Raw genomic sequence first — 17,334 nt, forward strand, 5'->3', positions numbered from 1 at the left:
GCAGGTGAGCAAAGCACTAGACAGAGCATCTTTACATAACTTATAAAATAGGTGATAGCTGGCAATTGGAGCAGAAAGCTGTGCTGCAGTTTAAATTTTTTTTAAAACCTTTCAGAATCGTGATCACGGGAATCCTGCCAAAACTTGAAAAGAGCACGAAACCCAGCACAGAAAAGCTGACAGCTGCAGAGACGGAGTTAAAAAAAAAGGTGATTGCTCTTAAAGCGGCAATACATTTAAACTGGTACATACATGAAAAATGGCTAGGGGCAGAAAATTATAAGAAACCCCAGAGAGAGTGCAACTTTGTGGTAAGCCAAACACCTAAATTTGTCATTACCTGGAAAGCCTATTGGAAGTGCAGTCCCCTTGCAGTCGTTCACAATTCCGCAGTTAGGGCATGTTGATCCATTTGACCCCATTGCAGATTGCCTGTCTCAGTATGTTGAACACCTAGTGTTCTTTTTTACAGCTAATGACATCGCAGGGGAGGAGAAGAAGACGGTGACGCTTCTGTGCCCATGTGGGAGCAAAACGTATGGGCTGATCCACAGCCTCACATCACCTAGCGCCCCAGACTCGAAGACTTTCAACGAGTTAATAAAAATTGTACAGGGCCACCTGAGACCAAAGCCCTCAGTTCCTATACAGCGTTTCAAGCTCAATTCAAGGAACAGGCTTCCAAAGGAGACAATAGCTGATTATGTAGCTGTTTTAAAGGCATTAACTGAGCATTGTGAATTTGGAGCATCCATTAGTGATACATTAAGAGACCGGCTGATATGTGGGATTGGAGATGATACCATCCAAAGGTGTTTGCCAGCTGAACATAGTCTAGACTTCACTAAGGAATTAGAATTAGCTACCGCGATGGAGCGTGCTATTAGAAATTATAAAGGATACACAAAATGGCCCCAACCATCTGGTCGAGTGGGACACTCCAGCAACAAACGGCGCAAAAACTTCGGACTCCACGGAAAGGCAGGAAATGCTCTCTAGCCCCAGATCATTGCAGAACAACAGTACTGCAGTGAAAACCCACAAAATGAATGAGAAAAATACATCCAAGCCTCCAGTGAGCGAATGACAACTCAAACAAGTCCAGTGCTTTTTCTGCCACCGCTATGGCTACATAAAGCGACACTGCAGAGAAAGGCTAAAACAACATTATAAAGACAGAAGGAAAAATCATGAAACATGCCTCATGGGAGAACCAGAAGAAATAAAATCAGACATCCATTCATTATATAACCTCAAAGTGGGTGGAACTGAGCCAATCCAAATTGTCATTACAGTTTAACAGGCAACCCATTAAGATAGAAATTGATATTGGAGCTTCGATGACCATCACTGGAGAGCATACATTTAGATATCTGAGTAAATGAACCCATCCTTTGAAGTTAGAAGTTTCGGACACGAAGCTGAGGACGTACACGGGTGAAGAAATAACTGTGAAAGGGATATCTCAAGTCAAGTTGCAGTATGAGGAACAGTCTGCAAAGTGACCCCTATTTGTAATGTCAGGCAGGGAACTGAGTCTACCTGGAAGGAACCGGCTAGGAGAGATAAATCTTGAGGGCCCGCTAGGTTCCCAATTCAAAACCAGAAGCGTTGCTGCAAGAAAAAATGAGTATGTAAAGACCCAAAGGGAGAAGCCCATAGATGTGTTACACCGGGACAGAGTTCAATCTGAAGTCAGCATCCTTTGAAAGAAAACGGAAAATCTATTAAAGGACTTTCGTGTGCTATAAAATTCAATCGGCTCCCAATTTGTGCCATGAAAAAGATATGAAGAAGAAAAAGAAGAGTTAAGCCTGTTTCTGGCTGAGTTAAGGAACTAATTAGTTGAGAAGAGGTAACAATATGCGATTCTCCAGGAAACTATTAATCAGAATAGGAAAGAATTGGAAGAGCTGAAGCAGCAGCTGCGTAAAAGCCCTGATGTTTTAAAGCTAGTAGGCCCTGAATTCTCAGAAAAGCTGTTGGAAAACCCAATTACTGAGCTCATTCACGTTCAACTCACGCCTGAGTCTAGACCAGCCAACAGCGAAATTAAAGAGAAGACAGGTGTACATGTCAGTGCTCCCAAGCAAAGGGCAAGCAGGAAGAAAAAGAGCAATTATTGACAGTCCTCGGAAAGAAAAACAAAAAGATTTATTTTTCCTTTTTCCTCTTTCTCCTCACACATCATGTAGCTCATCACTGTATTGTTTTGTACTTGTTGCCCTTTATCTGCTTCAGCTTGGAGGGGAGGGGCAGCAGGGTTGAATGTGACTGCACCCGGAAGATAATTAAATTGTCCACTGAGGGACCATAGTCGGCAACCGCCAGCTGAGGTTGTAGGGCTACGACACTGAACCCGTCAAAGAAGGTCTCCTGAGAGACTTGACCTGTAAATAATTAGTGTGTAAATAGTTAATGTGTTTTAAGCTTGTTAGCTGTACTTTTAAAGGGGGAGGTATATGGTAAAGTGAGGTACCCTGTCCCTTTAAGAGAATGCAAGTGTACTGATCATGTGACAGTACTGACAAACCATTGCACAGCATTGGCAACTGGGAACTGAAAGTCTAGTTTTGGAGTGAGCACGTATGATCTTGTGCTCTGCCCTATGTCTCAATAACCCATCACTATTTATTCTTACATCAGTCTCTCCCATTATTGATTGCAAGCAGCAATTTATGGGAACGTAGGAAACCGTGCGGTTAGAGTTCGGTTGGCCAACAAGCTCATTTACCCAAGACATAAAAGATGGCTGGGGGGGAATGTGTTCCTGAGGCCAGGCATATGGAAGTGGAACCCACTAAGAGCTACCCTCTGCCCTTACTGCTGACCCCTCAGCCTGTGACCCCCTTCCTGCAACTCCCATCCTACCTTCACTCACCTGTGGTCTGGCAGCACTGCCTCTGATTCGCTGGCAGCTCTAGATGTTGGGGGGGTGGTGGGGGGGAAGGAATGGGCAGAGGAATTGCCATACCCAGGATCCTAAATCCCAAGGAAGCCCACTGCTGGCCACTTAATAGGCACTTAATACAGTGGGCCTTCCCCAGCAGAGCCAACACAGGGTTGTCAACAGCCAGAGGGTCTGCGGACAAAACCAGTGGTCACCTCAATTAAATTTGTGCCTCATCCCTGACCCCTTGTGATGCCACTGTTTAGCTAGTCAAGAGAGGATCAACAACAACATCAGCAATAACTCCCAGATTGTTCCCATGTAAGGAGGTCCTTTTCCCTAAGTCATGGTTCTATAGCAATATAGCTGACATCATTCAGCTATTTTTGGCAAACCTATTCCATTCAGCCTACATTCAGTATGTTGTGCCTCTAAAAATGCATGCCCCAAACATACTTTCTATAAGAAAAACACAGAAGTAACCTCTAAGCTCTATGCTGTATTCTATTTCATTCGCACATTATGAAAACATTACATTATCCACATTAAAAGCATGCAGATGAAAATGTTTTAAGAAGGCAACCATAACCATATCCTGTGACTCATTCAAGAAATGTTCCCAATTAAGCAATTGAGGCCCAATCTAAAGAGCCATTGCTGCTAATATTACTTGATAGCCTCTCATACTCACAAGATATCAAAAACAATGGGGTGAATTTTATGGGGAGATGTATTCCTTGCCCTACCCATGCAGCCTCAAAAATTTGGTCAACAGGTCATCGACTTTAAATCTGGCTGCCCCGCAGCAATAATACCCAACCTCACCTGAAAGTGGGACTTCCACCTGTCAAGGACAGGAAGTCCTGGCCTTGAGAGCTTTCCGTCAATCTGATTGGCTGGCAGCTCTGTAGTCCCAGATGTGCCAGAAGCAAGTAATGGCCACTGCTGGGACTACAAGCAGTTCCCAAGAAAAAGGAAGGTGTCTTCTGGGCTTAAAGATAAGTCTGGGGATTTTGATCGGGAAAGGATTGGGGAACCTACCAAGGGATGGTGGGGTCAGCTTTTAGAGGCTGGGGGGTGTGGGCACAAAGTGGGGGTCCCATATTGGGTGGTGCTACCGATGGGCACAGGGGAGATACCCCACCCCCGCTTCCTTCCCATCTTTACCCATACTTTGAAACTTGTCAGGCTGGCTGCTTTCCTTCCGCCTTCCACCAGTTGCAAATATTATTGTAGCGGAGGCAGAATGAGATCCTTAAGTTGCCACTGATTGGGCATTTAAGGGCCTCAATTGGCCTAAGAGGGGGCAGGCTGCCTGCTACGCTACCCTAAGTAATATGGCAGATAAGCAAGCCGGGGATGAGCAGGAAGGCAGTGGACTAGCCACCTTCTTTATTTTACGTGCCCACCTTCAAATATGCTAGCGGGGGTGCCCCAATATTTTCTTCCTTGGCTTAACCTTGTTATGGACACTCTATATTGGTAAGAACTTAGCACTGAGGCACTGTATGATACTCCTCATCTTGTTTCTGCTATAAGAATATACTTCCCTATGTAAGCTTCCATTCAGCAATATAAATACACACTTTGAGGTAGGCCCACAAAGTTAACATATTTAACTTGTGTTCATAAAAGCAAAATACTGCGGATGCTGGAAATCTAGAACAAAAATAAAAATACCTGGAAAAACTCAGCAGGTCTGACAGCATCTGCAGAGAGGGTTCCAGTTGACATTTCGAGTCCGTATGACCCTTCATCAGAAGGTGGTGAAAGGCAGATAAAGGGTCATATGGACTCGAAACATCAACTGTATCCCTCTCTGCAGATGCTGTCAGACCTGCTGAGTTTCTCCAGGTAACTTGCGTTCATGTTGGTTTCTCAATTATGAATTTGTTCATCCGTGGATTAGTTATCCTGTCATGAAATATACAAATTCTGAATAAATACAGGTATTAAATTGGGTTATGTAGCACCTGTTTATAATTGCTATATAGCCATCTAAGACTCAAGATGGGGTCCAGGATGTGCATACTCACTTCTGATGGGAAGTGCACAGGATGCTACTTTGATAAAGGGTTTGCACATGTGTGTATAATGGATTCTGCTGATATGCAGAGCAGAGAGATGACAACATGAATCAGTATGCAATGCTGATTTGAAGCCACCAATACAGTTTTGCAACTCCATACTCCAACTAATACACTGTCTTAAGCTCACACAGCTGAATACAACAATAATTGGAATAAAGGAACCTTAACCCAAACCAGTGTAATTTCAAGGCTTCATGAGGTACATACAGGTCAGTTGATGCATTATTTCTTCTGGCTATTACTGAAATGTTATGCAGTTTTGCGGCTTTCCTATACTTGGCTAATGTTTGAGTGTTCTACAGGGAGTGATCTTGCTGGTCTTGCATGTACTTTTGTTACCATATGAAATACAGTGCCGACAGAAGTTATTTCTAGACATGGATGGCCTGGTAGGGCTTTATCTGGGAATAAAGCATGATTGGGAAAGCAAAGGGAGGTCACATAGAGCAGGACAAGCTGATAGAAGAGGGAGGATGAGGAGAAAGACACTGAGAATGAGGGAATAAATGTCTCATCTCAGCTTCAGCAACAAGCAGTACATGAGATCTCTTTGCTTCACAAAAGAGATTGTGAGTGAAATCAGTCAACTGCTACAGCCTCAAAGTGAGGTAAGGACCACATTACGCTTCTCAAGGTAATTATGGCTCTTAATTTTTATGTGCCTAGCTCATTTCAGGTTGCCTTTGGAGGCATAAGTAACATCTCGCTGTCTGCAGTGCACTTTTTTCTATAATTTTGCTAATTGAAAAATGTGTACAAAATAAAACTAATCACGCTTGTGCATCCCCTTAGACTCCATCTTTCCTTTACCTATTCCAGTGTTCCTACAAGGTGCTGTCCCAGTGGCTGCAGCATGAGCGGTGGAAGGCTGATGATCACCAATTCATAAGACTGCAGATGGCCTTGGAGGATGATCTTGAGAAACTATGAACCTAGAGGCCCCAGCTTTAGACTGCAGTGTCTCAGCGTGGGCTGCAGCAGTCTGAGCTGGCTGGATGACAGGCACTGGCAGGGTGGCAAGATTGAGTGCAGGAACAGCAGGTTTGTGTTCCATGGAACCATTGCCACTCTATCTGAATGGTATCTCACCAATCTGACTGATCTCTTGGAAATTCCATATATGGACTGCTGTGATGCCCTGGAAGCTCATTTCAACAGTGATATCCTGAGATATAATGGCAGCAGTCTCAGTTTGCAAGGCAGCAGCCTGAACTTACATTGCAGTGCTCAGAACTTTAATGGAAGCTGTGACATTAGCCAATGGACAAGATATTAAGGTGTGTTCCACAGGTATTTCTGTTAATTCATGGGATGGGACATTGCTGACCAAGGCAGCATTTATTATCCATTCCTAATTTCCTTATTTAGACATCCTCTTGAACTACATCAGTCTATGTTGTGTACACATACAGTACATGAGGGAGGGAGTTCCGGGATTTTAACCCAGTGACAGTAAAAGAACTGCAATATAGTTCCAAGTCAGGTTAGCGTTGTTCCCATGCATCTGCTGCTTTTGAATTTCTAAGTGGTAGAGACAAAAGGTTTGGAAGGTACTAATGAAGAAGCCTTGCCGAATTGCTACAGTGCACCTTGAATGTCGTACACACTGCTGTCACTGTGTATCAAAGTGGAGGGAGGGAATGTTTAAAATGGTGGATGAGGTGCCAATCAAGTGGGCTGCTTTGTCCTGAATGGTGTCAAGATTCTAGAGTGTTGTGGGAGCAGCACTCATCCAGGCAAGTGGAGAGTATTCCATCACATTCCTGGCTTGTGCTTTGTAGATGTTGGACAGGCTTTTGGGAGTCAGAAGGTGGGTTACTCACTGCATAATTACCAAATTCTCACTTGCTCTTTTAGCCACAGTAATTATAAAGCTGGTCCATTTAAGTCACAGGTCAATGGTAACCCCCCAGGAAGTTAATGGTTGGGATTCAGTGACGATAACGTTGTGGAATGGTTAGATCCTGTTTTGCTGGAAATAATCATTGGCTAGCACTTGTGAAGCACAAATGCTACTTGCCACTTATCAGCCCAAGTTTGAATGCTGTCCAAATCTTGCTGAATGTGGGCACAGATTGCTTCATTATCTGAGAAGTTAAGAATGGAACTGAAAATTGTGTAATCATCAGTGAATATTCCCACTTCTGATCACATAAGGGAGGGAAGGTCATTTATGAAGCATCTGGAGATGGTTGAGTCAAAGATTCTGAAATGATGAATACCAGCAGCGATGTCCTGGAGCTGAGATCATTTGCCTCCAACAATGAAAGCCATCTTCCTTTGTGCTAGGTATAACTCTAACCAGTGAAGCGTCTTCCCTGATTTGCACTGATTCCAATTTTACTAGGACTCATTGGTGCTACAGTCATCCAAATGATTTCTTGTCCAGGATAGTCAATCTCACCTTACCTCTGGAATTCAGCTCTTTCATCCATGTTTGGACCTAAGCTGCAATGAAGCCTGGAGTATAGTGGTCTTGGTGGAACTCAAACTGAGTGTTAGTGGATTGGTTATTGGTGAGCATGTGCCAATTTTTGGAGTATCAGCAATCCCTCCCATCAGTCTTCTGATGATTGAAAGTAAACTGATTTAGCGATAATTTGTCTGATTGCTTTGTCGGGTGCATTCCAATGCTGTAGCTACACAGGAATATCTTGTCCAGGAGTATGGCTAGATCTGGAGCACAAGTCTTCAGTGCTGCAGCTGGTGTTTGTCAGAGCCCATCGCCTTTTCTGAATCAAGTAAGCTCAGGCATTTCTCAATATTACAGGGAATGAATTGAACTGGCTGAAAATTGACATCTGTTACGCTAGGATCCTTAGCAGGAGACCAAGATGGATCATCCATTCATTACTTCTGACTGAAAATTGTTTAATAAACTCCAGCCTTGTTTTTTGCGCTCATCTACTGAACTCTGCCATCATTGAGGATGGAAATATCTACGGAGCCTTCTCCTCTCATTAGTTGTTTAATTGTCCACTACCATTCACGACTGGATGTGGCAGAACTTTGATGTGATCCATTGGTTGTGGGATCACTTAGCTCCCTCTGCAACGTGCTGCTTCTGCTGTTTAGCATGCATGTAATCCTGTGTTGTAGCTTTTTGAGTTTGGCACTTCATTAGTAAAGATGCTTGGTGTTGCTCTTGGTATGCTCTCATCAAAACAGGGTTGGGCTCTGGCTTTTTGACTTGAAGATATGCTGATGACTACCTGTTGCATATTGGAAAGGGTGGGCTCCATGCTCTATGCAAAGCCCTGTGCATAGTTTATGCTGGACTCCTCTGCGCTCCTTGACATTGGGGCAGGCTTTTTGGCAGGATGCTCAAGCCTTTGGGTGTGCAGACACATCGGCCTTTTTCTGTAGCCTAGCCCACCATCTGCAGCAGAACTCATGGGTAACATTACCTTCTGGTGAGCTGGCACTAATGCTATCCTTTCATTGGCTCCTGCCAATTTGTAACTGGTATCTCACCACATGTAAACTCATCCTCTAACCTGGAACCTAAAATACTTACTGTGTTAGTTTCTGCACTGATGAATGAAGGAAAGAGTGATGGTCTCTTCATCTTCCTGTGACTGGAAAGATTTCAATTCTTGGGTGTCTGAAACTCAAAATGAACGAGAGTTAGATTGAGGGGAGAGGAGAAAGTAAGAAGCGTATGCTTAAATGATCAGCAGCTTGGGAGTCAAAAGAGATTTTGGGATGAGAAAAAATTGGCAAGAAAGAAGGATGATCATTATCCATTGTTACCAATGGCAACGGCCTCGGAGATGCCCCTTCCCATGATGGCCGGTGAGGTTAAAACATTTGCTTGCCCTCCTCTGGTTCTTTCCAGCTGCCCCCTATTTTGTACTACCTTTTCCTGCAAGTGCCCTGCATCTAAAGGACATAGCTGCTAGACTGGGTCTGCAGCAGGTGGTGAGGGAACCAATTGGAGGGAAAAACATACTCGACCTCATCCTCACCAATCTGCCTGCTGCAGATGCATCTGTCCATGGCAATATTGGTAGGAGTGACCACCGCACAGTCAGTTTGGAGACAAAGTCCCACCTTCACATTGTGTTGTGTGGCACTACCACCATGCTAAATGGGATAGATTTTGAACAGATCTAGCACCTCGAGACTGGGCATCCATGAGGCACTGTGGGCCATCAGCAGCAGCAGAATTGTACTCAAACACAATCTGTAAACTCATGGCCCACCATATTCCCCACTCTGCCATTACCATCAAGCCAGGAGATCAACACTGACTCAATGAAGAGTGCAGGAGGGCATGCCAGAGCAGCATCAGGCATACCTAAAATTGAGGTGTCAACCTGGTGAAGCTATAACACAGGACTAATTGTATGCCAAACAGTATAAGCAGCAAGTAATAAACAGAGCTAAGACATCCCACAACCAACGGATCAGATCTAAGCTCGTGAATGGTGGTGCTGAAGGAGAAGGCTCCACAAATAGCCCCATCCTCAATGATGGAGGAGCCAAGCACAGAAGTATAAAAGATAAGGCTGAAGCATTTGCTACAAAATTCAACCAGAAGTGCTGAGTGGATGATCCATCAAGGCCTCCTCCGGAGGTCCCCAGCATCACAGATGCCAGTCTTCAGCCAATTCAATTCACTCCACTTGATATCAAGGCACTGGATACTGCAAAGGGTATAGGCCCTGACAATATTCCAACCATAGTACTGAAAACTTGTACTCCAGAAACTTGCCATGCCCCTAGGCAAGCTGTTCACGTACAGATACAACACTGGCATTTACCCGGCTATGTGAAAAATTGCCCAGATATGTCCTGTACACAAAAAGCAGGACAAATCCAACCTGGCCAATTACCACCCCATCAGTTTACTCTCAATCATCAGCAAAGTAATGGAAGGGGACATCAACAGTACTATCAAGAGACACTTGCTTAGCAATAACCTGCTCACTGACGTCCAGTTTGGGTTTCGCCAGGGCCACTCAGCTCCTTAAGCCTTGGTTCAAACAAGAACTAAAGAGCTGAACTCCCAAGGTGAGGTGAGAGTGACTACCCTTGACATCAAGGCCACACTTGACAGCAAATGGCATCAAGGAGCCCTAGCAAAACTGGAGTCCATGGGAATCAGGGGGAAAACTCTCCGCAGGTTGGAGTCATACCAAGCACAAAGGAAGATAGTTGTGGTTGTTGGAGGTCAGTCATCTCAGCTCCAGGACATCGCTGCAGGTGTCTTTCAGGGTAGTGTCCTCGGCCCCACCATCTTCAGCTGCTTCATCAATGACCTTCCTTCCATCATAAGGTCAGAAGTGGGGATGTTCGCTGATGATTGCACAATGTTTAGCACCATCCACTACTCCTCAGATATTGAAGCAGTCCATGTCCAAATGCAGCAAGACCTGGACAATATCCACCATTCCACATTCGCACCACACAAGTGCCAGACAATGACCATGTCCAACAAGAGAGCATTCAACCATTGCCCCTTGATATTCAATGACATTACCACCACTGAATCCCCCAATATCAACATCCTGGCAGTTACCATAGACCAGAAACTGTACTGGACTAACCATATAAATACTGTGGCTACAAAAGCAGGTCAAAGACTAGGAATCCTGCAGTGAGTAACTCACTTCCTGACTCCCCAAAGCCTGTCCACCATCTACAAGGCATAAGTCAGCGGTGTGATGGAATACTCCCCACTTGCCTAGATGAGTGCATCTCCTACAATACTCAAGAAACTTGACACCGTCCAAGACAAAGCAGCCTACTTGATTGGCACCCCTTCCACAAACATTCACTCCCTCCACCACTGCAGCAGCAGTGTGTACCATCTATAAGCTGCACTGCAGGAATTCATCAAGGCTCCTTAGAAAGCACCCTCCAAACCCATGACCGCTACCATCTAGAAGGACAAGGGTAGCAGATAGATGGGAACACCACCACCTGGAAGTTCCCCCCTCCCAAGTCACATATTATCCTCACTTGGAAATATATCATCATTCCTGTTGCTGAATCAAAATCCTGGAATTCCCTCCCTAACAGCACTGTGGGTCTACCTACACTATATGGACTGCAGCGGTTCAAGAAGGCAGCTGACCACAACCTTCTCAAGGGCAACTAGGGATGGGCAATAAATGCTGGCTCAGCCAGTGAAGCCCACATCCCGTAAATGAACAATAAAAAAATGTTGGGCAATGTAACTATCATGGTTGAATAGCTTCCTATCTGCGCAATGTGTTGTGAGTATGAGGTTTGCAACAGTACTAAGTTTATGAGGGTGAGGTAAAGCAAGTGAATTCCAGGGTTGATTAGTGGTCAATAAACTTTGTTGGTAGAGGGGTGATGGGGGTGTGGTAAATTGAGCAGTGGAAGAGGCAGATGGTAGAATATGCTAGTCCTAGATTGAACTCACTCAACGTGACGACTCATGTCAGGACATTAAACTTCTTCCTGCAATGCATGCAGTTTCTTGAACAATACTCATGGAATTTCTTCATTTATTCTTCACAGGCTGGTTGTTGGCACTAAGCCTGCTGGATCACTAAAAACCTTTGGACAGGTTCAAAAACAAACCTTAAACTTGGAGCTAGGCCATTCAGGGATCATATTAGGAAGGACTTCTTTGCACAAAGGATAATGGAAATATGGAATACTTGGACCTCAGAAAGCTGCTAAATCTAGGTCAATTGCAAATTTCAAAACTGAGATTGATGGAAATTTTTTTTAGGTAAGAATATTAAGAAATGGAATGTGTCTGTTCAGTAGATTGACATCTTGGAGGGGTTCCATATGGCAGAGGAGCTTTTTCTTCAGTTGGGAATCTCAGTTGGAATTAATGTATAAATCCATGATTGGCCCTTTCCCCCACCACCCCCATGCCCCCAGAGAAGGTGGAAAGTACAAGTTAAAGGGAATCAAACCCCCATGAATAAAATAAATAAAAATAGAGGAAGTGACAAGAGTGATCTTAGAGATCTAAAAACATTGAGAGTTTAAGTTGGCAGAGGTAAACTTGTCCAGTCAGGTCAATTCACCCAAAATCTGCCAAACCAGTGAAAAAGAATTTCAGGCATTTCAGGCACAAGTTACATCCAGTGCAAATCAAGTTTCTCTGACATTTTGCATTGTTCAAAAAAACATCATGCTGGAAATCGACCCTGTCCACACAACTGGCCTTTCCCAGATTGAATTCACCAGCGTGGCAAGTTTCAGCTAATTGCAACCGTTGGCAGTCCTTTGAGAAGCTCTTAAAACTATGCTATTTTCTTTGGTGCAAGGAAACTATCGACACCTTTTAAAAGTATTTAAATATTTAAAAAAGAGTTAATCTACTAAGAAATTGACTAATGTACACCAATGAAACTAGTAAATGATGCTATTTAGTTTTGAAAGTCATTTAAAATCAGATTGCTCGCAATTGGTGGCATAGACACTCATTAAAAATGTTTATTTTTTATGGTAAACCCATTTTTGAACGTATTAATAAAATTATACCAGGTTACCACACTTAAATGCGTCAAGAATATATTTTAATACAAGGAAAAAGATATAAATAATTACGTTCCAAAACACCACCTGACTGCACTGGCTCATGGAAGATTTTGTGCTTGAGATTATGCAAATGAGCATGAGAAGAAACGTGATCTATAACTTCACTTCAAAAGCTTGTGTAATTTTGAGTGCAATTTGCATCCTGATTGTTGATTATGCCCAAAGTAGAAACTATAGGTAAACCACGTTGCAGCTCTGTTAATAGTTCATGCTCTAAGCACAGTTTGATAGTATATGGAGAAACACACAGACAAACATACATGTCAGGCAGATCGAGAAGACAGGGAAAAAAAGGGAAAAGAAAGAAACAGAAAAAGTGACCTGCCACAGGTATTTCTGCAGGAAATCACAGCATCCGAGATGAAGTCAAACAGACAGTGCCATGAAATTCAATCCACCCTAAGGGTTACGATGTCTAAGATTCCAACGGCAGCACAGATCCAGTATATCCTATATCATGCGTGCCACACACATCACTAGCCTAATTCCTGATCCTACTGTTAATATATATTCTTAAATTCTCTGCTACTCTTAATTTACTAATTAGGACAAGTTCTCACTTACATGCCCAGTTTTGGAGATTCAGCCACACGTTGTCTCAGTGCCAAACTCGTTTTTTGGCCAAACCATTTCCTTACACGCTCAGCGAAACTCAGCTGGCTTCTCTCAGCTCCATAAGCTAGCAGAACCTTATATTCCTGCACAATTCTACTTGTTGACTCACTCGGGAATTCACTCAGCTTTCTTCGGCACTTTCTCAGTTCAAATTCCAAGTGAATTATTTTCGAAAACTTTGCATTTCAATTAGTTTCAAAAGCAGCCCAATCAGGTATTCATAGACTGCTTTATTCATAAAGCAGAGCTGGAGCAAAGGGTTAAAAATCACATTGGCTGGTTTTGCCATTTCTGCTAAAATTACATTGGACAATCAGGAGGATCCTTATTGAAATTCTACCTCTATAAGTATACAGTTCATTGATTATATTAATGTTAGGTACTTACAGCTTTAATTTAGTCAGACTTCTCTTTAAACAATTATGGTTCATTGCATATTTTGTGTGGTAGATTGCAATTTTTCCGCATTACTTGCCCATAGTAAAAACGTAATATAAACTTTATATAGCAGTTGGCGCCCTCTTTCTGTATAAAGGTTACCTGCTGCATACTTATGATTTCAAACTTGATATTCTTGAGCTGGAGACAAAAAGGCTGCTTTTTAACCTTAGTGTGCAAGCGTATCATTATGTGTGTATATATATATATATATGCATAGCTGTAGTGTTGCTAGACTAGTAATCCAGTAGGACCTGGGTTCAAATCCTGCCATGGTGGAATTTGAATTCAATAACAATCTGGAATTAAAAGCAAAGCATGAAATGATTGTTGTAAAAACCCATCTGGTTCACTAATGCCCTTCAGGGAAGGAAAATCTTCCATCCTTACCTGATCTGGCCTACACATGACTCTAGACCCACAGCAATGTGGTTGACGCTTAAATGTGGGCACCTAGGGATGGACAATAAATGCTGGTCTGGCCAGTGATGCCCACATCCCATGAATGAATAAGAAAAAATATAAAATTTTTATTTTTTTTTAAATAACAAGCATTGAAATAAGTATGTGTCAGACATTTTTGATATCACACAATAGTTCGTAACTGTTTTTATACATAGGTATAATTCAACTGTTTTAAAATGAATCAACCATTGAGTCTATTAAGTCCAACAAAAGGTTGATACGCTCCAGTCCAGCAGGTGATAGGTTTGTTCCAAAGTCCACAATCACTGTTATGTTCGCATGTCTTAAAAACACGCCTATATGCAAAGTGGCTCATAAAAGTGGCTTTTCCTAATGTTATTAGCTGTGAAAAATAATGTAAGATGTTGGAAAGAGTAGGAAACATTGATCTTTTGCACATGTAGGGGGTTCCCTTACACAACAAAATCATAAACCTTTATACCCGGGGGGCTTGACAGTGGCTTCTTATGGTTTTTATAAATGTGCTGCCCTTTCACATCTGGGACATGAGCTTAAATTCTCTCCAAAATAATGCAATGAAAGGTTTATCAGCCTATTAATTTGATGATGCCATGCCCATTTTTCAGATGTTAAACAAGCTTTTTAGCCTCCAGCATGTTGGGCAGGAATCACATGCTCATTTTGGGCTGATGATGTACAGGAATTAAAAAGGTGACTAGGCCCATATCTGAAACAGGAGTGAGGCCCTTTACATATGCAAGTAAAGAGGCTTAGTGCCTTCTAGGGTCCCGTGTAAAATTGGATTGCCATAGCTGTTCAAGAAAGTCAAGCTTATATATGATCTAAACAGCAGTCTTTAAAGGGATCACTGAAGGCCGCAAACAAAAAATAAGTTTCAAAAAATATTCCTGAAAGTGGAGCCTGGAATTGCAGGCATGTTCATCTCTACCCCACAGTTGTGAGCTGTTGCTGGGAGCCACTCAGTCCCTCTCCTAATTGCAGCCTCCACCCCGCTAAAGTCTTTCTACTAGCAAACTACTGTTGATTTGCAGCTGAAATGTCAATGGCTCAGTAGCACAACTACTGACCGAGCTGACTGAGTCTGAAAGGTCATAGTTGCTAGACTGGGCCTACAGCAGGTGGTAACAATAGGGAAAAACATACTTGACCTCATCTTCACCAACCTGCCTGCCGCAAATGCATCTGTCCATGACAGTATCAGTAGGAGCGACCACTGCACAGTCCTTGTGGATACGAAGTCCCGTCTTTGCATTGAGGATACCTTCCATAGTGTTATGTGGCACTAACACCGTGTTAAATGGGATAGATTTCAAACAAATCTAGTAACTCAAGGCTGGGGATCCATAAGGTGCTGTGGGCCATCAGCAGCAGCAGTAGAATTGTACTCAACCTCCATCTGTAACCTCATGGCCCGGCATATCACCCAATCTATGATTACCACCAAGCCAGGGGATCAACACTGGTTCAATGAAGAGTACAGGGGGGCATGCCAGGAGCAGCACCAGGCACATCTAAAAACTAGGTGTCAACTACAACACAAGATTATTTGCATGTCAAACAGCATAAGCAGCAAGTGATAGACAGAGCTAAGTGATTCCACAACCAACAGATCAGAGCTAAGCTCTGCAGTCCTGTCACATCCAGTCATGAATGGTGGTGGACAATTAAACAACTCACTGAAGAAGGAGGCTCCACAAATATTCCCATCCTCAATGATGGAGAGACCCAGCACATCAGTGCAAAAGATAAAACTGAAGCATCTGCAAAAATCTTCAGTCAGAAGTGCTGAGTGGATGATCCATCTCGGCTTCCTCCAGAGGTCCCCAGCACCACAGATGCCAGTCTTCAGCCAATTCGATTCACCTCACATGATATCAAGAAATGGCTGAAGGCACTGAATACTGCAAAGGCTATTGGCCCTGACAATATTCCGACAATTGTACTGAAGACTTCTGTTCCAGAACTTGCCGTGCCCTGAGCCAAGCAGCAGTAGCTACAACATTGGCACCTACCCAGCAATGTGGAAAATTGCCCAGGTGTGTCCTGTACACAAAAAGTAGGACAAATCCAACCCGGCCAATTACTGCCCCCTCAGCCTACTCTTCATCATCAGTGTAATGATGGAAGGGGTCATCAACAGTGCTATTAATCAGCACTTGCTTAGCAATAACCTGCTCACTGATACTAAGTTTAGGCTCCGTCAGGGTGACTCAGCTTTTGACCTCAATGCAGCCTTGGATCTAATGTGGACAAAAGTGCTGAACTCCCGAGGTGAGGTACGAGTGACTGACCTTGACATCAAGACAGTATTTGACTGAGTGTGGCATCAAGGAGCCATAGCAAAACTGGAGTCAATGGGAATCAGTGGGAAACCTCTCCCCAGGTTGGAGTCACACCTAGCACAAAGGAAGATGGTTGTGATTGTCTGAGGTCAATCATCTCAGTTCCAGGATATCATTGCAAGAGTTCCTCAGGGTAGTGTCCTAGGCCCAATCATCTTCAGCTGCTTGATCAGTGACCTGCCTTCTATAATAAGGTCAGAAGTGGGGATGTTCGCTGATGATTGCACATCAGCTCCATTTGCAACTCCTCAGATACAGAAGCTGTCCATGTCCAAATGCAGCAAGATCTCGACAATATCCAGGCTTGGGCTGACAAGTGGCAAGTAACATTCGCATCACACAAATGTCAGGCAATGACCATATCCAACAGTGAAAGAATCTAACCATCAACACTTGACATTCAATGGCATTATCATCACTGAATCCCCCACAACCAACATTCTGGGGGCTTACCATTGACCAGAAACTGAAGTGGACTAGCTGTATAAATACTGTGACTACAAAAGCAGGTCAGAGGCTAGGAATCTTGAGGCAAGTAACTCACCTCCTGACTCCCCTGAAAAAGTGCAGCTCCAACAACACTCAAGAAGCTTGAACCCATAGCTTGATTGGCACCACATCCACAAACATTCACTCCCTCCACCAACAAAAAGTGGCAGCAGTGTGTACCATCTGCAAGGTGCACTGCAGGAACTCACCAAGCCTCCTTAGACAGCACCTTCAAAACCCATGACCATTAACACCTAGAAGGACAAGGGCAGTAGATACATGGGAACTCCACCACCTACAAGTTCCCCTCCAAGTCACACACTGTCCTGACTTGGAAATATATCGCTGTTCCTTCACCATCGCTGGGTCAAAATCCTGGAACTCCCTCCCTAACAGTATTGTGGGTGTACCTACACCACAGAGACTGCAGCAATTCAAGAAGGCAGCTCCCCACCCCCTTCTCAAGGGCAATTAGGGATTGGGCAAT

Source organism: Carcharodon carcharias, chromosome 5 (genome assembly GCF_017639515.1).
Source record: "Carcharodon carcharias isolate sCarCar2 chromosome 5, sCarCar2.pri, whole genome shotgun sequence".
Taxonomy (NCBI): Eukaryota; Metazoa; Chordata; class Chondrichthyes; order Lamniformes; family Lamnidae; genus Carcharodon; species Carcharodon carcharias.